The 25,117-nt window shown below is 44.5% G+C and overlaps 1 long non-coding RNA gene across 2 annotated transcripts in view; it reads left to right on the top strand.

The window, feature by feature from the left end:
* Nucleotides 1–2,474: 2,474 nt before the first annotated feature.
* Nucleotides 2,475–25,117, top strand: part of LOC105469087 (uncharacterized) — a 39,965-nt gene continuing 17,322 nt past the window's right edge. Inside the window, exons 1-4 of one of the 2 annotated variants that reach the window (XR_979794.3) lie at nucleotides 2,475–3,059; nucleotides 5,375–5,475; nucleotides 7,494–7,647; nucleotides 10,275–10,396. This is a non-coding gene — a long non-coding RNA (uncharacterized lncRNA). The remainder of the gene's footprint in view (nucleotides 3,060–5,374; nucleotides 5,476–7,493; nucleotides 7,648–10,274; nucleotides 10,397–25,117) is intronic. The other variant, XR_011615983.1, reaches the window with a different exon arrangement.

Raw genomic sequence — 25,117 nt, 5'->3', positions numbered from 1 at the left:
GGATGGTCTCACACCGTCCCTCTTCAGCCATGATTGTTCCCAGGATTCTGCCATCTGCCAAATTCACATCTCCAGCTCTGGCCTCTGCTGTGCTCCAGATTCTCATTGCCAGCTCCTTGCCCTCTTACGCAAGAATATCCCGCTCAGCCCGTCCAGTCCCTATATCTGATACTAAACTGTCAGTCATCTAGTGGGTCTGCTTATTTTTTTCTCCATCACTCATCCTGTAATCATTGGTCTTGTTGAACCTACCTTCAAATTTGTCCTTTGATCTAGTACTTTGCCTTCCCATGAGTTCTCTGCCTTTGGAAGTCCCTGCCTCCTGCTGGGATAGTTGATATGGCCTCTGAATGGCTCTCTTTGGTCCAGCCTCCTTTTGCCCCTGGTTTCTGTGTCCCATGGACAGCAGGGTAATCTAAACTGAGAGTGATCATGTAATTTTTCATCTAAATGAAAGTGCTTTTATGAGTGAATGGGGATTCCATTGATAATTATGCCAGGGGATTATCCTGGGCAGACAGAGATGTGCGTTCACTGTGTTAAAATGACGTTCTGATTATGTCATTTCCTGATCTGAGAATCTTATGTGCCCCTCCCCCATGATAACATGTAATCTTGCTCATGTTTGTAATTCCAGTGATTTGGGAAAGCCGAGGCAGGAGGATCATTTGAGGCCAGGAGTTTGAGACCAGCTTGGGCAATATAGTGAGACCTCTGTCTCTATAAAAATAAAAAAGCTTATCCCGGCATGTTGGTACATGCCTATGCTCAGGAGGCTGAGGCAGGAGGACGACTTGAGCCCAGGAGGTGGAGGCTGCAGTGAGCTACGGTTGCACCACTCTTGCCTGGGCAACAGAATGAGACTGAGTCAAAACAAAACAAAACAAAACAAAAAAGAAACCATGTAATCTCAGCACTGCATCTGTGGCTCTGTCATAATCTGGCCTCCTTCAGTTCTTTGAGGAGGGTGTGAGACCACCCAGGGAGAGGGTCAAAAAGATGACACTGGGGGCACACTGAGATGATACTGAGACTTGCACAAAAGAAAGAAGATTCAGGGAGAAACAGGCTCATGGACACCTGTGGAGAAGGTTTGGGGATGACTGCCCAGATCAACAGAGCCAGACACTCCTGCAGGAATGAGTAGGTTGGAAGAGGATGATGAGTAAGACATTTGAAAGTTCCATTGCACCAGAGCAGTGGGGCAGAGGCAAATTCAGTGGGTTGAAATTCAGTGGGTTGAACCTCACTCACTCTGGGCTCTCTCTGCACCTGACGGTCCTTAATGCTTCATCATTTCCTGAAATGCTTTGTCCCCTCCTGTCTTCAGCCTGTGCTCTCATGGTTCCCTCCCAGAAGCCCCGGCTGTATCTCCATCCAAGGTCAAGGCTCAGCTCACATGCCACCTCTTCCCTGAAGTCTTTACTAATACCGGCTGTTCGAATGAATTTTTTTACTCTTCTCTGTTCTGGCAGCACCTTTCACAATGTACCCAATATTCTGAGTTATCTGTGTACACAGATGTTTTCCCTGAAGACCCAGCGCTTGGGGGACAGGGCTGGGTAACATCCTTCTCTGCAACTCTGAGAGCTATTAGCATGGTTTCTTGCTTCACGAATGAAGTGGGGATGGAATGTTCTAAGCACCTTCCCTGTGCTGAGTGATCACATGGCCCCTGTTCCAGCTTCACAGCCCTGCATGATGGAGATCATATATATGCTTCCCACTCCCACCCTGCTCCTTTTATTTATTTTTTTGTTATTTTTTTGTTTTCTTTTGTTTTGTTTGCGGCGGAGTCTCGCTCTGCGCCCAGGCTGGAGTGCAGTGGTGTGATCTCGGCTCACTGCAACCTCTGCCTCCCAGGTTGAAGAGATTCTCCTGCCTCAGCCTCCTGAGTAGCTGGGATTACAGACATCTGCCACAACGCCCAGCTAATCTATGTATTTTTAGTAGAGACAGGGTTTCACCATGTTGGTCAGGCTGGTCTCGAACTCTTGACCTCAGGCAATCCGCCAACCTCAGCCTCCCAAAGTGTGGGGATTACAGACTTGAGCCACCGTGCCTGGCCATCCTTTCTTCCTTCAAATAGAAGAAAGATAAGCCTGGAGAGATGAAGTGATCCACATAGTTGGGGAGTGACAGAAATGCTTTTCAAACTGAATCTTGTCTTCTACTGAGAAAATGCCTACCATGTGGGATCATGAATGACTTCTAATCCTATGGCCTTCCCATCCACCGTGTTGCCCCTAGTGATTGTTTATTGAACAAGATTTCATAAAAAGATGGCACGGGACAGTGAAATTCACAATGGGCTCTCAACGTGCTCTTCCTCCAGCAAAACAATCCCCAAACATTTCTATTCAGGGGAAATTAGAGTAAAATATCAATTGAGGTCAATATTGAGCAGAAAAGTAAGTCACAGAGCAGCTGCCTAACAGAGATTGTAGGTGGAGGTGAGGGTTGGGTATAAATATTTTCTGCCTTGGTTATGGTGTGAGAGATTTCTTTTTAAGCAAAATGACCTATTGGAACTTTCAATTTTTAAGATGCAAAATCTCCTTGTTCTCTTCTCTTTCCTCATCACTGTTTAACTAACAGGATGGCTGCGTCCCTAAGGAAAGTTGACCATCGCCAGTGCCTGCCTCTTGGGTGCAATAGAAAGTATGACAGTGAGATAAAACCAGTCAGGGGAATCAAACCCGAAAGCCAGAAGAGGTCATTGGGAGGACCCTTGAATGAATGACTTTTCTTGCCACGTGAGTCATTTTCACTTGGTGGTTCTCAACCGTGCATTTGATGTGTTTGTTCGGAAAAGTGACAAAGAAGTAGAGGCCCTTGGAATGCCACTGTCATCCTATAACTCCCTCACTCACCATCTGATATATGGGCTGCTCTGAGATGTCATTTCTGCCTCCTGGACAAGGCCCCAATGTCTAAAATGGTTTAAACAAGGGGACTTTATTGGAAACGTACAAAAAGAATTGGAGCAGGAAAGGAAAGGTGGAGAAGGCAGAAAGGCTCCCTACCTATACCGGGTAATGACCTGTGCATGTATTAAGGTGAGTGATATAAGACTCTACTCTCAACAAGGGAACTTCCAAAGCTTTGTATCATACACATATACTTATTGTTTACATAAGTTTATGGTGCATCCTTGCTGTGAGGGTTCTATTTGTCTAATACAAAACTTTCCCCACCAAAAAACCATCTTATGGACCCCTCGGAGCAATGCCTGGGATGCAGCACATTACAGTTCATCCTTTGTCTCTCTCCTTCTCCTCCTCTGGAACACAGTGGCCAGAAGGAAGATGGAACCACAAACCCAGGAATCTGAAAATCTCATTGTTGGTATTGTGCTGAACCCCTGTCAACTCCAGTGGGGATGGCACCAGGTTCAGGAGGCTGGAGACGAGACCCAGAGCCAGCAGATGAGACATGGGCTGGGGGCTTACATACAGGGGAGAGAGTCCGGTGGTGGTGGGCTGGGCAGGAGCTACTTGCAAAGAGCATGCAGTTTATGTAACATTTTCACTTAGCACCCTTCCCCTGACAGTCTCCACCTGGCAACCTTTACTGGACTCCCAAACAAAGAGCCTTGATCCCTGCATGGCCCATGTTCCGCAGGAAGGGCTGGGCATTCTGATGTTCCTCACAGATAAAAAATGAATCTCTGCGTTGGCTCCTCCCAGACTCCTTAGCTTGGAACTCTGAAAACACAGTCAGGTGCATGTGCCATACAGCGTTGTTCTCAGGGTATGCGTAAGTTATTGCTATCAGGTGCATTTACCATACAGTTGGTAGAGAGGGGAGATCTCGAATTAGCCACCAACTGTTCCAAGTCCCTGCAGCTCCTTTCAGTCATCAACTCCTATTACACCAGATGGGATAAGGGCTGCAGTGGGTGGTGGCAAAAGAGGTACTTGGAGAGGGCGCTGATGCACAAGAAGAGGGAGGAGCTATCCAAAGAGGCGAATACAGATCAGCCCGGGAGTTGTGACCTGTTCGATTTCCCACCGGGGCCGGTTCACCCCTCCTGAGGCAACCTGGTGGTCTCGTGCTCTCGGGAGGTCACCAAATTGATCATGTTGATGGTGAATTTAGTGCAGATGCCTGATCAGCCCAGAACTTCTGGACCCAAAGATCCTCTTATCTTAGGCACACGGGAATGAAATAATGTCTTTTGCACCAACTTGGATGGAGTTGGAGGCCATTATTCTATGTGAAGTAACTCAGGAATGGAAAACCAAATATGGTACTTTCTCATTTATAAGTGGGACTTAAGCTATGAGGATGCAAAGGCATGAGTGATATAATGGACTTTGGGGACTTGGGGTCGGGAGAAGGTTGGGAGGGGGTTAGGGATAAAATACTGCATATTGGGTACACTGTTTGGATGGCGGGTGCACTAAAATCTCAGAAATCACCACTAAAGAACTTATCCATGTAACCAAAAGCCATCTGCACCCCCAAAACTATTGAAATAATAAAAACGAAAAAAAAAACCCCAAAGAGGTGAATAAACAAAGCCTGGGAGAAGTACCCTGGCTGATTGCTTCTCAGTACACTTCAGACTGATTGACTCACTAGGAATGTGGGGACAAGAACCTTACCCCACCCTTCTAGAAGTCTCCCCAACTATACTTGTTTGAGACTATACATAATTTGGGCCAGGAGAGATTCAAATCATCTAGACCAGGTGTCAGCAAACTAAGACCAAGGCTAAAACTGACTTACTGCCTATATATATATTATATAATATGATATATAATATATATTATATATTATATAAAATATATAATATATTATATATAGAAATATATAAATTTTATAAATACATACAATTATATACAATATATGTAAAATACAATATATATTATATATAAAAATATATTTATAAAAACATATAAACAAAATATTATATATAAACATATATAATATATATTATATTATATTATATGTAATATAATATGGCAACCAATGGGCATGGCTGTGTTCTAATATAATTATATATATATAATTTATATATTTTTTATATATATTATATATATTATATATAATGTATTATATATAAACATATATAATATATTATATATAATATTATATATAATATAATATATAATATATTATATATAAACATATATAATATAATATATAATATAATATATAATATATAATATAATATATAATATATAATATAATATATAATAAATATAAAAATATATAAATTATATATATATAATTAGAACACAGCCATGCCCATTGGTTGCCATATTATCTATGGCTGGTTTTGCCATACAACAATAGAGTTGAGAAGTTGCAACAAAGACTGTATGATCTGCAAAGCCTAAAATATCTGCTATCTGGCCCTTTCCAGGAAAACTGTAACCACTGAAAGTCCGCTGTTTCGATTCTGGGCAAGATGCTATGGCAGAAACGGGACCATGATGAACTACTTAGAAAAATACATAAGGCCATGTGAGCTCTTAAACAAGTTTTTGGTTATATATAAAGTAGAAAATAAAGAGCCACCCCTAATTCTATCACCCTCTAGTAAGAACTGTTAATATTTTGCTGTGTTTGCATTTAGCTGTCTCTGTACACATATAAAAATAAAAGTATATATAATTACATAATTAAAATCCTACTGTGTTTAGTTTTGTATCTTCTATATGTTTGTGTTTTACAGTTTTTGGTGACCATTTTAAATGTCCTTGAAAATGCCTTGTTAACATGACTTTTAATAACTTTTTAATATATGTCACGACATCATTTGACTTCTAGGTAATTTTTGGTTATTCCTAATTCAAAATATTGTTTGCTATATCAAACAGCATGAACAGAAATTTTTGTCTGATTCTTTGATTATTTCCTTGAGATAGATTCCCAGAAGTGGAATTACTGGGTTAAAGGGTAAGGACAATTTTCAGGGTCTTGATAACATATTGCCAAATTGCTTTCCAGAAAGATTGTACCAATTTATGTTCCCACCAGCAATGTACGAAATTGCCACCTTACCCTACTCTCACCAGCACTGTGCACTATCATTTTAAAAAGTTACCAAATTGATAGGCAAAAATTGCATTTTGTTGTTTTGATTTGAATTTCTTTGATTACTGGTGAGGTTAAACATTTTTTTCATATGTTAAACACTTCTTCGTATGTTTATGGCCAAAGGGAATCTTAATAATGGTCTTCAAGTGTGCAAAGGGGTTATTTAGTAGATTGGGACCAGCTGTTCTCAAAAAGAAACTGGAAACATTTAAACTTCAGCAAGAAAGCAATAGGCCAAAGGTTCTTCAGTGAAAGATGGTCCTAAGAGTGGTCAAACTCTACTGAAACTTATGATACAGCTCAGCATCTCTTTACTCAAGGTGCAAGGAGAACCAAGAAAAATAGTTGTAAATTGCTGGGTGCTTGTAAGTGCTAGAGATACTGCTCACATGTACATATGTTTGCATTTAAATGCTTACAAAAGCCCTACAAGAAACATGGGACTTAGACATAATTTATTATTGATTATCCAAAGTAGGATTGGAATCTTCATTGTAAAATCCTGGATTCATAACCATTCGCTATAATGCCTCTGAGAGAACAGAAAATGAACTTTTCTGGCTCAAAGGTTTTGCAAATTCTTCATAAAATGAAGGAAACGTGAATTCACCTCCCAACCCCTCAGCATGACATCTTCTCTCCAGCACAAATCACAGCCTAGTTGTTTGCTGCATAAACCTTTTATTGGCTGCCCTTTCCTTAGGACGAGAGCAAAACCTTTGACTTGACCCGTACCATCAGCCTGGACTCTGCTGATTCCTGCCCTCACCTCTAGTTTGCTTCTCTTCAGCCCACCTACTGGACTAGATCCCTATCTATCTCAGGACATCTTGCAAAAGTTGTTCCCTTTGCAGAAACTGTCTCCTTACCACCAGTCTCTAACCACCACATGTGTGCATGCATGCATACACACACAAAAACATACATGGTTCTCTTGATATGTCTTGTATTTCTCCTTCAAAGAAATATTGTGTGATTATTTGATGAATGCCTGTCTCTCCCACTGGGACCATCAGTTTAGAAATGATGTGGATATGCTCACCAAGTTATTTGCAGAGCTTAGCAGAGTGGGAGAGAAGAGGTATGGAACAAATATTTATTGACTAAATGGACGAATGAGTGAGTGAATGAATATAAGCTCCCTGCTACTATACCTGGGCTGTGCATGTTCTCAGTATTACATCCAACCTGGTCCTGGTTTTTCCCTCTGCCTATCCTATCCCTCTTTTTACCCCTAACCAAACAGCTTTCCTAACCTCTTCAGCCCCTCCGATTGTCAGCTCATTTGGAAGTTCATGGAGGGTAGGAACAGCCTCTCATTTCTTCAGTGGCTGTCTCAGCGTCTAGCAAGGGGCCGTGGACTTAGTCAGTACCCAGCATTTATACTGAGTGAATTCATTTGGACAACTGCTGGCTATCAACCTGCCTCCTTCTTTTTGCAGACCCACGCCGGAGACCTCACCAGGTGCACATATTTCCTGCTGCTGAATGGCTTAGACTGGGATTTGCAAGGAATCACGAAGTTCAAGACCTCTGCCTTTCTTTTAGAAGAAGGCACCAGCTGGTTCTCCAATGTTGAAGGTCTTCTCCAGAGATGTGAGTTCATTCCAGGACCCATGCCAGCATTTAAACAGTGCTCTGATCCTTTGTTCAGGGCAAGATAATCAGATGGTCAGTGCAGAGGACTCCCCATGATACCAATTCTGGCAGTGGTTGGGCAGGGTTTGCTCTTGTGATCAGACACAAGGTGAACCTGGGCAGGGATTTTTGGTTGTTTTTATTTAAGGATATCCCAGACCCTTTGAGCAGTATCCGGCACATAGCAGTACTCAAAATTGGATGGATGAATCTATATATTCCTGGGCCACAGGGGCATGCAGAAGGAGTGAAAACACAAGAAGGAAGACATTGTTTTGGCTGCTGACATTTCCTGAGAGAGCTGAGGAGTCCCCTTCATTTCAGGCATGGGACCCAGATGGCTGAGTGATGGGTGAACAGCCCTTTTTCTCCAGCTCTGCATGCCTCATTCCCAACCCTCTATCCTGAGCTCCAGGGAAGGCCCTCATGCGATTTAGCATCAGAGCTCTAATTAGATGACTTTCTTACTCTGGGCACATGTCTGGACCTTCTGGGCCACTGGTGGAGGAATAGAGGAAGAAACCCCAGCCCCTCTGGTGTGTGGTGGTCTGGGCCCCTTCAACTTGGCCACTTCCGTATCCCAACCCCAAGCACACCTGATCACCATATCCCTGGTACTCCCATGGAATGGCTGTGATGGTACCTGGATCAACGCATACATTTGGGCATCTGCATAGCGCCATATTGTTTTCCGTTTATAACTTATCTATTTTGTTATCCATCTATGCACCTGTTAATCACTCACTCATCACAAGGTCTCTGAGACTATACTACATTTTAATTATGTTTCTAGGGATGAATGGTGATACAAACCTGAATGAGACACCTCTGTAGCATTTGGGGCTTCTCTGTACCCATCCTCATTCACTGTCCATGTCAGGGAAGCAGGGAGGGTGGTGTGGAGCAGGGACTAGGGCCAGACATCTCTGGGTTGGAATATGGGTCTGCCACCTGCTCTGTGACTCTGCAGCTTAGAGAGGTTAAAGGACATTGAAACATAGAGTTGATAATAGTACCTATGTCATGAGGTTATAGAGAAACACAGAGAAAGCCATCAATTAAGTTAATGGTTGGTATTTTTATTTACAGACCTTAAGGTGTGGGGAGATTACAACTTGCTTAAGGTCTCATAGCTAGAAGATGTCAGAGTGATAACTCAAACCATGTCACGTGACTCTAAGCCCAAAGAGGCCTCTAGAAGGTTGTTTGATCTTCTGAAGGAAGCACAAATCACCATTCCAACATGAAAGATGGAGAAACTTAAGTCCAGAGAGATTTAAAGGACTTGTCAAAGGCAATGAAACAAGTGGTATGTGAGCTTAGGTCTCCTGGCTTCCAGTCCAGTGTTCTTCGAATATGATTTTCAGCCACTGGGAAGGCCAAATGGTACATGAGAGTAAGTCACTTAGGATAAAATAAAAGTCCATGCTAAAAATAGCCTTCCACCTTGCAAATGAATGGGATTTCCCTGAAGGTAAGATAGACTGCTGTAGAACACCATAAAGTTAGCTTTCTGAGATCCTTTGTCTACCCAGTGTCTACCCAGCTAGTACACAGTGTGCAGCCACTCTGCATGGGAAGTTCTGGGAAGGGTTTCAACCAGCACACTCACTCCTGCTGGTTGTGACCAGCAGGACAATTGCTGAGCCACATTCTGAGCACCTTCACGTGGAAGTGGGATCTTACAGAAATCTAGGGCATAAAGGAGACAGGGATATTAGACCCTGGCTACTTTAACATACTCACTTTACAGATGAGGAAACTGAGGCCCACGGAGGATAAATGACTTGCTCAAGGTTAGCCAGTTGGTCAATGGCAAAGATTAAACCAGAATCCAGGTCTTCTCTCTCCAGCCAGAGTCTTCAAGTAAAGTCCCTAGGAGGTCAAGCCAACTCTTGCTGCTGCTGCCAGTCTAAGGACAGATGTGGCCACTTTCTCCAAAGTATCTCAGAAAGCTAACTTTATGGCGTTCTACAGAAGTCCTAGCTTTCCTTCAGGGGAACCCTACTCATTTGCAAGATGGAAGGCTATCTTTAGCATGGACTTTTATTTTCTCCTAAGTGACTTACTCTCTCATGTACCGTTTGGCCTTCACAGCAGCTGAAAAGACAGTTCCTAGGAAAATCTAGAACATTTATGCTTATGTGTGTTGCAGTTCTCCTTAGTGAGTAGAAGGGCAGAAGCCCGTAGTGGGTGGTGTTTAGACTGGGAGGAGGGAGACGCTGGAGTCAGCCAGGGAGTGAGGACTAGGTATGTTCCTTTCAAGTGGGATTTGTTCAATTGCAAGTGAGAAAAAAGCTAAACTTAAACTAGACTTAAAAAAAGAAATCCATTGGCTCATTTAAGAACTACCACAACTCCTTCAGGCACAGCTTGATCTAGAGATTTAAATCATGTTAAATCATTTAAACTACTTTATTTGCCTCCATCTGTGGTGGAGACCTTTGGGGTTCATTCTTAAGTAGTTCTTACCTTCTGGGTCACATTGGACGGCCATATTTCCCTGTCCCTTTGAGTTTAGGCAAGTCACATGACAACTTCTAGCCAATAAAATGAGTGTATTATGTCTCTATTTCCCACTTCAGGAACTCTGAAAGCCGCATGTTGAGATGGCCTCATTACAGATGGAGAGCGCCTGAACCCCCAAGTTAAGGAACAGCAGAAGAGAGTTGCCCTGGAAAATCATCTGACCCACATTGGACTTTATGTGAGGGAGAAATAAACCTTTATTATGTTAAGCTACACAATAATAATAATAATAACAATAATTGTGTTTATTTGTTACCTCAGCTTAGCATGGCCTTCCTACCTGACACACATCTCTGGGTTTTGCTCTTCTCCGCATTGGTTTAATTCTCAGGCAGGTTCTCCCTCCGGGCTCCTGGGCTCACACCCCCATGTCCAGCAGAATGAGCCACTTCTCTAGATTCATGAACCATGAATCTAGAGAGGGCAGCCTGAGGAATGTGCTGACTGGCCAGGCATGGGTCAGGTGCCCTCCAGGGCAAGACTGATACTGGGTTTTCCAGAGAAAAATGGGGACACTGGTATCAGAAGAAAGGTGAGCATCAAGACCAAGATGTCCACACAGGTCTGGTGAGTCCCCACCTCAGTGATAGTCCCCCTGCACGGCCATGGATGAAGGTTGGCCTTGCAGCTAAAACCCAGGCTCTGGAAGCCCATGCTCTCACCCTGGTTCTCAATCACTTACTATAGGTACCATCTTGAGCATGTAGGTGAAACTCTTTAAGACTCAGTCTTCTCACCTGCAAATAGTAATAATTATGGCACCTGATTGCAATGACCTGAGCAAGGCTAGCTGGCTCTTGAGGGCAGCAGTTGAGCAGGAAGGGGAACTCTACGTGGACTCCTGTGAACCCCAGGAATAAAAGCCTAGGACACACCAAGGCGCCTCTGATGATCACCACTACTACCCTTCTTGAACAGGAAAATATTCTCAAAACAGATCTTCCTTTTGTAAACCTTTGAGCCCAGGGCAGCACAGAAGTTTGCAGGTTTTCAGCTCGTGCTTCTCTTCTCCACTCCTGTCTTTTACACTTAAGGTAACTGCAAAGCAAGATAAGGTTCTAAAGTGAGCACTCTTTGTGGGGTATTATTTATGGGCAGCAAATGGGACAGAGACTATTTCCCCTTCCAGGGGACTCAGGGTCTCTGGTATAAAAATGTAGGACTGGGGTGGTGAGAGTTCAGAGGGTGGAAATGGTGATTGGCTTCTGAATTTGCAGGCACAGCCAGATGGTTCTGATGTCGACATTACCCTTCCCAGGCTCACTGCCATCACTTGTGGGGAAACGCCAACTTGTGTGCATTTTGAGTGTGTCTTTGCAAACATCCTGCAATCACATAAATAACTGGGCTTCATCTGCCCTTCGCCTTCCCATTTTGTACCCACATTTCCCATAGCATTCCACTTCTCCACATTGTCTCGCTGTGGAATTAAAATGCTCCTTTCCAGAGCAGCAATTAGAGAGATTATTTGACCGGACCAAGACTAGGGACTGGTACTTCTTCCAAAAAGACCGGGTGTTTATTATGTACCAGGCACAGGGCTTAGAATTTTGAATGTTTTATCTGATTTAATTCTTCCAAAATTTCAGTGAGGTGAATATCAGTTTCATCTCCATCTTCTGTAGGCAAGGAAGCGGAGACAAAGAGAATTCATAGATGGGAGCCTGAAACTAGCAAAGAGTGGAGACAGGGCTTCAGTTTAGGCAACTGGAGTCCAGAGCCCGTGTGTAGTCCCAAAGCTCTGTCTCCCACATCCTTTCAGAGTGGCTTGGTTACTCTGTTGTGCAAAGGACAAGGCAGAATTTGGGAATCCTCTGAAACTCCCAAATTCTGGTGCTCCTGTAATCATCTCCCATGAACCCATCCCTCACATTTTGTGGTGAGGAGAATGTGAACTTTGACTTCCCAGACCTGGATAAGAAATCTCCTAGGTTTTTTTTTTTTTTTTTTTTTTTTTTTGAGTAATTATGGGAACTGCACAGGTCCTCTGATCTTCCTTATCTTGACTTCCCCTTGGAAACCAGGTGATATGGTTTGGATCTGTGTCCCTGCCCAAATCACATGTCAAATTGTAATCCCCAGTGTTGGAGGTGGGGCCTGGTGGGAGGTAATTGGATCGTGGGGGTGGAGTTCTCATGAATGGTTTAGCACCATCCCCGTGGTGCTGTTCTTATGATACTGAGTGAGTTTTTGTACGATCTGGTTGTTTAAAAGTGTGTAGCACCTCCCTCCTTGCTCTCTCTTCCTCCTGCTCTGGCCGTATCAAATGTTTGCTCCCCCTTTGCTTTCCACCATGATCATAGGTTTCCTGAGGCCACCCCTGAAGCCAAGCAGATGCCAGCATGATACTTCCTGCACTGCCTGTCGAATCGTAAGCCAATTAAACCTCTCTATAAATTACCCAGTATCAGGTATTTCCTTATAGCAATGTGAGAACAGACTAATACAACAGGCATGGCCATCCGTGATAGGGATCTGGCGAGGCTTAAGTGACAGTGTGTGCATGGGTTGCTCAGAGCCCAGCCCACAGCTTTCCCCTCCTTCCTCTACCTTTGGACTGAGTGGCAGTGGCAGGGCTGAACACACTCTAGACATCATTGAATCCAGTCTCTAGACCTTAACTCCCTGGGGCATTGCCACCTGGATCTCGTTTCTCTCCCTCTTCCTCCCTTATTTCTTTTCTCTTTGTCATTATTATCATCATGGTCGAGTGTCCTCTTTGAACACCCTTCCTGATGCTGCCAGTATTTGCCAGGGGTTAGCAGGACCTAGATGAGCTGCAGCCCCCCGCCCCCCGCCCTCTGCAGGTGTGCTGGGCAGCACACCACCTAATTTCTCCAACTTCCAATCACGGTGTTTCTCAGCTCTCCTAGAACAGCATTGCTTAAACTTTCATGTTCATAAAATCCCCTGGAAACCATGTAAAAATGCAGATTCCAATCCTGGCTCTGGGGTGGGGCTTGAGAGACTCCACCTCTAATAAGTTTCCAGGTGATGCCCATACTCCTGGTCCACAGAGTGCACATTGAGTAGCAATGCCCTGGAATATTCTCTCCCATGCTATCTGACACATCTCTCAGGAAAGAGATTCTACAGCTGCTCCACAGTAGTCATTGTGTCTAGAGACTGTTTTGGTCCAATAGACCACTTTAAAAGGGAAATACAGGCCAGGTGTGGTGGCTCACACCTGTCATCCCAGCACTTTGGGAGGCTGAGGCTGGTGTATCACCTGAAAGTTAGGAGTTCGAGACCAGCCTGACCAACATGGTGAAACCCCGTCTCTACTAAAAATACAAAAAATTAGTAGGGCGTGGTGGCAGGTGCCTGTAATCTCAGCTACTCGGGAGGCTGAGGCAGGAGAATCACTTGAACCCAAGAGGCAGAGGTTGCAGTGAGCCGGGATTGTGCCATTGCACTCCAGCCTGGACAACAGGAGTAAAACTTCGTCTCAAACAATAAACAAATAAAAACAGGCTGGATGCGGTGGCCACGCCTGTAATCCCAACATTTTGGGAGGCCAAGGCAGGTGGATCACCTGAGGTCAGAAGTTCAAGACCAGCTTGGCTAACATGGTGAAACCCCGTTTCTACTAAAAATACAAAAAAAAAAAAAAAAAAAAAAAAAAAGCCAGGCATGGTGGCCCATGCCTGTAATTCCCTACATGGGAGGCTGAGGCAGGAGAATTGCTTGAACCCAGGAGGCAGACGTTACAGTGAGCCGAGATGGTGCCCGTGCACTCCAGCTTGGGCAACAAGAGTGAAACTCCATCTCTAAATAAATAAATAAAACTAAAAGGGAAATATAAACATGCTTGGGGTGCAGACTTCGAGGCAGGGAGGCCCACATTCCATCTTATTCACCAATTACAACATATATGCTTTGGGATCAGTGGTTCTAACAGTGTGGTCCCTGGGAGCCACCTGAGTATCACCTGGGAGCTTGCTGAAAAGGCAGACTCTCTGATCCACCTTTAGACTCACTGAATCAGCCACTCTGCAGATGTGTCCAGCAACCTAGCTTTCGTGAGCCTTCCAGGTGTCTGAGAACCACTCCTTGGATAATTCTTAACATAAGGGGTCTCAATTCTGGTGACATGTAAGGGTCACCTGGGGTGAACTTTAAAAACATAGACCAATTATATCAGAATCTCTGGAGTGTAGAGACTGGGCATCCAAAAACAAAAACAACTTTTTGGCAGCCCAGTTTGAGAGCTACTGGTTTCACCTCTCAGATACTATTTGGCCATACCTGAATGGAGATGCGAATTCCTAATGCCAGCACAGTAGAAGGGAAGACACAGGGGTTAGCAGATGAGAAGCACCTGCCAGGGAGGACTTTCCAATAAGAAAGAACGCCTGTGAACCTGGCCCCAACTCCATTCAGATGGAGACTTGCTTTTTTCAAAGACGGCACTTGACTCTGACATTAATAATGACAGAGAGAAAAGAAATGAGGGAAGGAGAGGAAGAGGAAGAAACAAGACTGGGTTTGTGGCAATGCCCCAGAGACCCATAATCTCCATTGTTAACCTGCACATAGAGGGAGAGGTATTGTATCTCTTGATCTCTGCCATCTCTGCTTCACCTTCTATTGGGAAGTGGCTGTTGGTTTTCAACTATAAAGTTCCCTTGAGTGTTGATATTCCTAATCTAATGTTTACAAGGCATCTCAAGAAAAAACGTAAAACTGTTAGATCACCTTTCTAGCCCTAGACCACCTACCAAGAACCCGTCCTCTGCTGTGATGTTTTTGCTTTTTTATTTTTGCTGGATGTGTGAGCGTGCAGGGCTAGGGCTTCGGCTTCCTTCCTTCTTTCCTCCTCTTCGTCTCATGTCCACACTCTGCTCTGGAGGAGCCACAGATATCAGGTGTGTGATTCATTCCAAGCTGTCATTTTCAGCAGCGCATTGGCCAGGTCCAGCTTTTCTTTCTTCCTTCTACATCCTCCCCTCGCGGTGGGGATGATGATCGAGGTAATGAAAACCCTCCACAGCCCTCTCTCTTTTCCCCAGCTCTCCTCTCCACCACTCAATAGGAGCTTTGTCTTTGCAAAGAGCAAACCTGAAACCCATCCGGCCCCAGAAATTGTTGTCTGCCGGCTCCTGTGCTATTTGGATCCTGACTCTGTTAGAGATCTTGTAATTTAAACTTCAACCTGCTTATTAGAAATTCGAAAGAAATTATCTAATAATATTTAAAATCTCAGGAAAAACAGACAAAGCCTCTTCTCGCCCATCCCCCTTCCTTTGCTTGTCTTGCACGTCTCCTTTTGGGTCACTCCAAGACCTGGGCTCCCTACATGGTGCTGGGAATTGATTCATCTTAAACAAATGTCATGAATCGCTCACCTGTTTCCAGGGTTCTAAGGGCAAGATGTGGCTGGCTGGAGTCCTTTTATTTTGGGGGAGGAACTGAAAGTACAGCAGTACCGCTCTGGTTTTCCTGTCCCCTTGGGTTTTCAGCTGAGAATTTCAGCAGTCTCATCTTCTAGATGCTTGGAACTGTTTATTCTGTGTGGTCAAAATTGAATTATTACTCTGACTAGTGTTGCTGCAAAAACAATGAGCTTTCATCTTCCCCACTTGCCCATTTCCTACTCCCTGACTCTTTGGAGAGCTGGCCTTTGTGAACCCGTGTGTGTGTGTGTGTGTGTGTGTGTGTGTGTGTGTGTGTGTGTGTTTAGCAGGGAGTGGATTGAGGGAGCTGCTATTCTTCGTTCATTTCCCCTTGAGATGACAATTCAAATATTGTCATTCCAGGAATGGGCTTGATCCTGCCCTCCTCACCTCTGAGTCAGAAGGTACTTGTGCTGCCTTGAACAAGGAAGGATAGCTTTACTATTATGGGAAGAGTCAAAAGGTCTAGGTCACTGTGGCTCTGCCCAGGCTTGCTGTGTGGGCTTGAGAGAGTGGCCTCCACCCTCTGGGTTTATGTTCTTTTTTTTAATGGTAAAGGGAGTTTGGCCACTACAGCCCATTCCATCTCCAAAAGCCTGCATTTCCACACTAGTGAGCATCTCCAGAGTGGCGAACAACTTGCGTTTCCAGAGTCGGTGCCTAGACCCCTTGGCCCTTCTTCCCCAAATCTCAGATCCACTTTTCTAAGCTCTTCCATTAAGCTTCATCTCTTATATAAGGAGTAGAGGGGCGATCTAGAGATGGCAATGGGTTTGGATGCATGAAGGATAGTTAGTTCTCTAGGCAGGTGGATCTCCAAGAATGGGACAGGACCAGCAGGATTTGCATCACTGGGGAACTTTTTGTAAATGCAAATTCTTGGGTGAATAAGACATCTCAGGGATGGGTCCCAAGAGTCCAGGTTTTAACAAGCCCTTTAGGTGACTGTAATCGATGTTCAAGTCTCAAGCCCACTGTTCTGGGCTCAGTCGGGAGAGGTCAGCAAGAGAATATAGACACAACCTGCATCTTTTTTGGTCCATTATGTATTCGGTCCTTTGTTCTCCCATGGACAGGAGCAGGGCCATATCCTTCTGGAGAGGTCTGACATTCTCTGCATGAGCTTAGGCTCTCTAAAAATCTTTTTTTCTTTTTCCTGGAAAAGTCGACTTCTCTCCACTCTGAGTGTGGCAGCCAGATTGTTTGGATTTGGGAAAATGGCTAAAAGTAGAAATACAAGAAAATAGATCAAATGAAGAAAATATAGTTTTCACTTGGGCCACATATTCAACTTCAAGTGACAACTTAGTGGCAATAGTCATTATTATTCCTCTAACATGTATTACCTGAGAAACCACAAGGCATAGCTGAACTGCAAGGCAAGTAGGTGCAGAAGAAGACATGCCATCTGATCCACAGTTCAATGCTGGGGCAACCTGACTCTGTTTCTGGCAGTGAGATGACATATGCCAGGAAGTTCCCTTCCTTGACTCAGAGCTAAAAGCTTCTCTCCCAGGAACTGAGCTTCTAAGCAGCTGACTGTTAGGTCCTTAATAAATTTTTTTTAAAAACCTGTTTATTAAATATTTACCTGCATGTGTCTCAATACTGAAAATTTCTAAAAACAAATAGTCTTTCAAAGCTAATCAGTTTTCTGTGCAATCCAGAAACCACGCTCCCAGCTATGTATCTCACTCATTGAATATTGTAGTCCACAGAAAATTCTACATACGAGTGTTTATAGCAGCTTTATTTGTAATTATCCAAAACTATAAGCAACAATGATGTGTTTCAATAGCTAAATGGGTCAAGACACTTTGATGCATACATATGTTGGAATACTATTCAGTGACACAAAGGCATGAGCTATCAAGGCATGCAAAAACACATATTGCTAAGTGAAAGGAACTCATGCCGTGTGATTCTATATATATGGAAAAGGCAAAAATATACACAGCCAAAATATCAGCGTTTTCCAGAAGTTCTGGAGGGAAGGAGTTGAATAGGTGTTGGGCAGGAGATTTTTTAAGGCAATGGAACTATTCTGTTTGATTCTGTGATGGTATAGACAGAACACTATGCATTTGTCAAAACCCACAGAACTTTACGGCACATTACGAATCCTAATGTATGCAATTTAACAAATTGTTGAGGAGGTTGGGAAATCATAGAGTGGAATGGAGAATGTGACAAAATAATCTAGATGTATTATAATTGTATGAAACAAGCTAACTGAAGGGGTTGGTGGGAAAACGTGCTGATCTAAGTAACTTTGAAATGCGGGGGTAAGACTAAAGGCAAAGGAACTGCCTGTAAGCACTTTACTGTAGCTGATAAAGTTGTTTCCCACGGGGTATGGGTCAACAATTCTGATACAGCTGTATGTGTAGACTGCAGTTGAACAGTCCTGCACATGGATGGTGACCGGCGGGAAGCTTGTTTTTCACTGTGGGAGTAGGACTTTAAAGCCCAGAAATGGGAGGAATCTAGGATGATCTATGTGGTAATGGACTAGAGTTGGAAAAATATCAGTGTAAGTTTATGTTTAACTTAATAGAGATACAGATGATTACGTATAGAAACATTTGTAAACACATGTGTGGAGAGACATGGACTAGTCTATGCACATACATTTCCTTGCTTTGTCAGCTAGGAAAGGCTTAGAATTAACCACAACCTAGTCACGGTGAGCACACTGAGATCCCAGATCTTGTTTTCTAGTACTATTCTGCAGTAAGAAGAACTAGAGCTCCTTGAAGAAATAGCTGATTCTAGAGGTGGGGCAGGACATATCCAAGATGAGCCTGGAGCATCGATAGAGCCAGAAAGTGAGGAAGCGTTCAAAATACAAACAAAATTTCAAAAACTAACACACACAATGATGGGGATAGGTCAAAGGAACACTGGCACCAATGGAAAGAACTCCCGATGGCCAAACCTGGAACAATTTGAACAAGAAAATAAAGTTAACTAGATTATAACACAAAGTATAAAACAAATACCCATGAGTCCATACTGATATAAAGAAACAATTGAACCAATAAATAAGTGGGAGCTAGTAGACAAATCTCCCATGCAGAAGAATTCAAAATAATTTAGGTAGATACTCTGCCCACAAGGAAGTAGGATCTAGTAACATCCTTTCAGAGAGTACAGTATGGAAAGGCTGGGAACCAAGTAATGTTCAGTGGAGAAAGTAAGAAATAACGCTTCGGCCAGGTGTTCAAGGTCAGTATCAGCAGTGATGTCCTGTTTTGTCTGCACCGTTGATACAAGATGATAAGAGTGGCACTATACCTCTCAGATCTTCTTTCCCAAAACTCATTACCCCTGTCTAATGAGAAAGACATCAGACACATCCAAGTTGAGGGACATTCTACGAAAGATTTGACCAGTACTCCTCAAAACTGTCAAGGAAGGTCATGAAAAACAAGTGTGAAAACTGTCGCAGCCAGTAAGAGCCTAAGCAGACATGACAGGTAAGTGTAGCGTGGTATCCTGGATGGAATCCTGCAGTAGAAAAAGGACATTAAGAAAAAAAACTAAAGGACTCTGAATAATGTATGGACTTTATTTAATAATAATGTATCAATGTTGGTTTCATTAATTGTGACAAATATACCATATTCATGTAAGATATTGACAACAGGGGAACTAGGTGTCAGATACATGGGAATTCTCTGCACCAAATTCACAACTTTTCTATAAATCTAAAATTATGCTCAACTTCAAAGTTCATTTTAGAAAAACAAAATGGAGAAGGTTCTTGTCCTTAGAGATTAAAGTCAAGATCAAGGACATTGATAAGGAGTCATAATAAAATACTGAGAACAGATTCAATATTGAACTGTCTGTGAATGAAATAAGTGGTAAAGTGAATATATTTTCTGCCCAGGCAATTCTGTCAGCTCCTGTAAGCTCCATGAAAGCAGGGACTTGCTTAGGCGACATGTTCCTAGCAGGTGAGGGGGTGGAGGAACTTGGGGGTGGTGGAGGGGCTACAGTTTTAAATAGGGTGGTCAAAGAAGATTGGCTAAGAAGGTGATATTTAAACAAAAAACAGAAGGAGGAAGTAAGCCAGGTATCTAGCGGGAGGTGGGGTAGGGAAGGTTGAATTTAGAACTCTGGAAATAAAACCATCATTCATGTAAGGATACCAGGGGGTGGAAAGGCAATACTGCATTTAAACAATAAGTGTTCTGCTGTGTGTGAATGACCATAATTGCAATAGAATTTTAGCAAAGGGAGAAATCAGTGGGGTTTGGAGAGTTAAACAAGGCTTTAGGGGAGGGACGCTGAGGTTGCACTGGGATTGGAGGAATGGGAAGAGGTTGGAGCAATACTCTGCCTGTCTGAAGGCGCTGAGCATGCAGTGAGAGAGGAGGAATGAGAGGAGGCACATACTGCGGAAAGCAGAAAGTCAGCCTGTCCACAAGGGAAGGGATGGGGATCAAGAACTTGAAGGGCAGGAGAGTTCTTGACCTTGGTATATGGATGATGAGAGTGGTGTCCGGGGAGTGAAGCCCCAACAGGAAAGATGGAAGGATTGAAGGAGGGAGACAGAAGACTAGGGTCCAGAGCTTTCTCTAGGAATTGCTGGGATCTCTGGGTGCTTTGCCTTGGAATTGGCAGTGGGGATGGAGAGAAAAGAGTATATGGAGGAATGAACAATTGGATTGGTGGCAGGTGGATCAGAGAGTTGAGGGAGAGGGAGAGGTCACAGGTAAGGCCAGGGCTTCTGCCAAGGACCCTTGAAATTGGCAAGAGGAGGACAATGGCCATAAATACGTTCAGTCCTTGGAATCCATGACAGAGCCTGTGAGCTGCTCCACCTAATGGGAGAGTGCACGGAGTCAGTGGTGCAGTCTCATTTATCTGAATTGGATTGGTGGATGTTGCTGAGGAGAAAAGGAAGGAAGTTGGATGTTTTCATAAATAAGAGCTGTAATTCCTTCAGTCTCTACTACGAGCCTCACACTCTTCTGAGTATTATTCTATTATCAGCAGCTCTCAACTGGGCACACATGGCCATGTCTGGAGACAGTTTTGCTTGTCATGACTTGGGAGAGGGGTGCTCCTGACATCTCGTGGGAAGAGGCTGGGGTGCTGCTAAATGTCATACAATGCACAGGACAGACCCTCATGACAAAGAACCATCCAGGTCAAAATGTCAATGGCACTGAGGTTGGAAAATGCTGCCTTCTATACACCTAAAATCTCAAGTCCCACCTAGGCGTGGTGGCTCATGCCTGTAACCCCAGAACTTTGGGAGGCCGAGGCTAGTGAATCAACTGAGGTCAGGAGTTCAAGACCAGCCTGGGCAATATGGTGAAACGCCATCTCTACTAACAATACAAAAATTAGCTGGGCGCAGCGGTGCATGTCTGTAATCCCAGCTACTCGAGAGACTGAGGCAGGAGAATCGCTTGAGCCCAGGAGGCAGAGGTTGCAGTGAGCCGAGATCGTGCCACTGCACACCAGCCTGGGCGACAGAGCGAGCCTCCATCTCAAAAAAAAGAAAAAGAAAAAAATCTCAAGTTCCTCATAACCTGGGAGGAAGGATAATGTCTTTCTCATTTTAGGAGTGAAGTTAATGAGACTCAGAATGATTCAGGGGTTCCCACCTGGATAGGGCACCACCCCCTAAGAGGTATTTGGAATGCGTGGGGTGATTGTGGAGGTCCCCAAAGCCTGGGGGGAAGTACGGGGCCCTGCTGGCAGTGAGTGGGTAGACGCTAGGGGGGTCGAATGCCCTGCCATATGTGGACACCCCTGCCGATACTCCTCCCACAGAGAAACCCTGGAATGGAGATGCCCAAGGCCTGATGGCTGCAGGAGGCAGAACCAGGCTTGGAACTCTGACCTGTCTGTCTCTTTCCCCTGAAGGATGGGTTTCTTTGGCTCAGGAGAACTTAAGGCTCCCTGGCCCTCCCCTGTCTGTTAGCAGAGCCCTCCTCGTGGGGGGTCCCTGGCACACCCTCTTTGCACCAGATTTTTCAGCCACCTTCCATGAACACTGTATAACAACTAATGCCTTTGTATTCTCACCTATAAAATGGTGTAAACATCCACACTCATTTTGTTCCTGGGGGTGAAATGAGATAGTCCAAGTCTCAGTCTATTGCTTTATGCAAAGCAAGCATGGAAAATCCGGGAGGAGGCCATGTTCAAAGAACTTGTTGCAGAATGCGTGCTAGGAGCCCAGCACCTTGCAAAAACCATGTGAAATTGTCCGCATCTTCAACTTTGCGAACGTCCCCTGCAGGACACCGGGGTTCACTAATATTTGCTAAAGACGGCCCTTCAGTATAAGCTATTATTGGTGAGTGCGTTCACTTCCTGGGAGGCTTAAACAGCAGTATCATAAACTGGGGGGCTTAAGCAGAAATTGATCATCTCCCAGTTCAGCTGGGTTGGTTCCTTCTGAGGGCTGTGTGGGTGAACCTGCCCCAGGCTGCCTACCTAGCTGTGAGGAGACCCAAGCGTTTCTTGGCTTGTGAACAGCTTCCTCCCTTTGTCTTTACATCATCTTCCATCTGTGTGTGTCTGTCAAGTGTCCAAATTTCCCTTATTTATAAGGATACCAGCCCTGATGGATTAGGGCCCATGTATATGACCTAATTTTAACTTCGTTACCCCATGTAAAGGTCCTCTTTCCAAAAAAGTCACATTTTGAGTCAATAGGGGACTTCCATAGAACTTTTTTTAGGGGGATGAGGGGATATACAATTCAACCCACACAGTGAGACAATGAGAAGGCACAGCTGAATCACCTCCACTTGCTGTCAGAGGGAACCCCAGGCCCTGTGCTTAGTAACCCCTAGCCTCTAACTCCTGTTTTTTTCGGACTCTAACATTCCCCATAATTTTTTAAGTTTGGAAGGAATAAGAACCCGACAACACTCGTCTAAGGTAGAAGGGTGAATGGGAACTTTTTTTTTTTTTTTTTTGAGATGGAGTTCCACTTTTGTTGCCCAGGCTAGAGTGCAATGGCATGATCTCGGCTTATTGCAACCTCTGCCTCTCAGGTTCAAGTGATTCTCCTGCCTCAGACTCCCAAGTAGCTGGGATTACAGGCGCACGTCACCATACCTGGCTACTTTTTGTATTTTTGGTAGAGGCGGGGTTTCATCATGTTGGCCAGGCTGGGTTTGAACTCCTGACCTCAGGTGATCCACCCGCCCCCGTCTCCCGAAGTGTTGGGATTACAGGCTTGAACCACTGCACCTGGCCAGGAACCTCCTATCAGAAATCACCACCCTTCTCAGCCAACCTGATTCCTCTTCCTGACATTCTGAGACACACTCTGATGCTCTGATAGTCCAGCCTTGAGGCGAGCATATTACAGCCTGGAGTCTGGCTCCTCCATGACCAACAACAAGGCCTGGAGCAAAGCAACAACGCTGTTGCTATCGTGGAAAGGAGAGTCACCTCACCTAGAGAAACCAGAACTATGCTGGGCTGTTTGCAGATGACATGTGCAGTGAGAGCATGCAAATAGTTTTGCATCGGGCGTTCCTCGGCAGGAATGTGCAAAAGCATATTTGGTTAAGCAGTGTCTGCACCGTAATTATTACCCGCCGCCTTTTTGCTTCAACACTTTACCTCTAACCCTAACAATTTCCTGCTTTGGGATGCTCTTGCTATGACATCCTGTGGTTTCGGTTCTGTTGCAATGAATTCCTTACCATTCCTTACTGCTGTTATCTCATGCAAATTCACCAGGGATGTGGAGGAGCATAACCTGGTGGGAGATGGTGGTACCGCTGCAACTTCCCCATTCTCTTTCCTCTGCAGTTAATCTGTTAATAAAAAATGAACAGATGGAAGAGTCAAAGGCCAAGGAAGAGCCACTATCTAGTCAGTCTGAGTTGTTTCCACTGGATTCACAGAGGTCAGGAGCTGCTATGAGTGGTTCTGGGCACGGAGCAATCATGCTACCTTCGAGATCTGCCAGAGTGACCCTTTTCAGATGTTACCGAGTGAATGCCGTGATCCTGCTGCTTTCCAACTCCTATGGAGAAGCACAGTCCCAAGTCTTGCTCTGGTTGGCGAAGTTTTGTCCCTCATTACCTCATTCTTCCCCGTACTCACCTGCCTGAGCATCTGCTGCCAACTTTTGCATTTCTTTTTCCCATTGCCTGGAATGTTGTTCTTCTAGATGGTCTCATGGCTGGCCCTTCATGTGGGGGGTCTGCTCAGATGTTCCCTCCTGGCTGGGTGTAGTGGCTCCTACCTGTAATTCCAACACTTTGGCAGGCTGAGGCAGGCAGATCACCTGAGGTCAGGAGTTCCAGACCAGTCTGGCCAACACAGCAAAACCCTGTCTCTACCAAAAATACAGAAATTAGCTGGGTGGGGTGGCGTGCACCTGTAGTCCCAGCCACTTGGGAGGCTGAGGCAGGAGAGTCACTTGAACCTGGGAGGGGGAGGTTGCAATGAGCCGAGATCATGCCACTGTACTCCAGCCTGGGTGACAGAGCAAAACTGTCTCAAAACAAACAAAAACAAAAATATTCCTTCTCAGAGGGAACTTCCCCAACCTCTCTATCCAACATTGAACCCCACCAGCCCACCAGCCCTTGTCCTGTTCTCTTTTTTTTTCATATTTCTTTGTGCCACCCAACTTACTTCTCTCTCTGCATTGTCTGCATTTCCTGCTAGGATCTATACCAGCGCTCCTAGCCTCTGTCTGTCCAGTTACTGCTGAGCAAAGTCTGGCCCAGAGGAGGCCTGCAATGAGTGTTTGCATAAACAGATGACTACAACCTGCTTTACAATTTATGGGGAGTTTTTGTCCCCTACAGTGGCCCAGGGAGGAGGGGTATTTGCTACAATCACAATTGCTGCTGTTATTATTGTGACTGCTCCCTTGATGGCTGTCTTCGGGCTGTTGAGGCAGATGAGGGTAAGCTGGGAGATCCTCTGTCTCCTCATCTTACATCTCTTTCACCAGCCCATGGAGGGTTCCCAGTGGTAGTGTGTGGAGTAGAATGATGCTACAGCAAGCAGGAAGCAACTCATAGGTGACCCAGACATGCATACAGGGAATCATGGTTCCTACCTGCACATATCTAACTTGGCTTTATGGCCTCCCTTTTCCACCAGATTCAGGAAATACACTCCTGTTCTGTTTCTTTTTTTTTCTAGACTTGTCCAATATAAACTCTCTTCCTTTGCTTATTTCCTGCTGCATTTTGGATCACCACACTTGCATGACTTCCTTCTCTCCCATGATCAAAATTGTTTTGCATCACAAATATTTTAAAGCCGGCAACTGTGCCTCAGTGTCCTGAGCCTGGCTCTGATCAATCCAGAAGAGATGCTTGTGGCTCTGCAGTAGGCTGCTGGGGATGGTTGGCAGGGGGGCCTTGTGCCAGAGGCTGGTGATGGTACTTTCTCTAGGCTTTGAAGCTTTAATGTCAACAGACAAATATACTCTCACTTATTTCCATTTGTCCTGGCTTTTCTTGGGAAGATTCAGTGTTTGCATTATAAACCAT

This window comes from Macaca nemestrina, chromosome 17 (assembly GCF_043159975.1).
Source record: "Macaca nemestrina isolate mMacNem1 chromosome 17, mMacNem.hap1, whole genome shotgun sequence".
Taxonomy (NCBI): domain Eukaryota; kingdom Metazoa; phylum Chordata; class Mammalia; order Primates; family Cercopithecidae; genus Macaca; species Macaca nemestrina.
Note: the sequence above shows the minus strand (reverse complement) of the source record. Positions and strands in the feature narration are given on the sequence as shown.